Source organism: Penaeus monodon, chromosome 33 (assembly GCF_015228065.2).
Source record: "Penaeus monodon isolate SGIC_2016 chromosome 33, NSTDA_Pmon_1, whole genome shotgun sequence".
In the NCBI taxonomy this organism is placed as follows: Eukaryota; Metazoa; Arthropoda; class Malacostraca; order Decapoda; family Penaeidae; genus Penaeus; species Penaeus monodon.
Genome location: NC_051418.1, coordinates 2365670 through 2366103, shown reverse-complemented (window position 1 = coordinate 2366103; position 434 = coordinate 2365670). Strand labels below are relative to the sequence as shown.

The window sequence follows — 434 nt, the reverse complement described above, 5'->3', positions numbered from 1 at the left end:
TTTAAAATTTTTTAATTCTAGAAGCTATCAGCAAATTTAAGAAATCCTGAATTTGCTGCAAATTATAAAAACGAATTAAGAAAAAAAAGAGGAGGGGCAGAGGGGGGGGGGAAAAGGAAAGGGAAAAGGAACGGGGCGCAACAAAATGAGGTTCAGGTAGCTAGTGAGGGGCATAAAAGGCGCTAACGCGTTTTCACCTCAATCGGCGAACCTAGACTAGTTGGTCAGCCCCCGAGTTACCGCATCATTGCCAGGGTAAACAAAGGAAATTTTGGATCTGAGGGAAGCAATCCGGTTGCTTCGGAGGGGAAGGATAGGGGATGCAGTCAGGCAGTCTCTCCCTTTTTTCCCTTCTCGGCTTCCCTGTCCGTCGCTATCCCCCTGCCTGCCACATTCTGAAATATTGGCGTTTTTTTTCGTTCTCTTTTTCCCCA

General features: G+C 46.3%; 1 protein-coding gene across 1 annotated transcript in view; it reads right to left on the bottom strand.

Annotated features, from left to right (window-relative positions):
• LOC119593930 (proteoglycan 4-like) overlaps window positions 1-434 on the bottom strand; it is a 51002-nt gene that overhangs the window by 26571 nt on the left and 23997 nt on the right. The window lies entirely within an intron of this gene.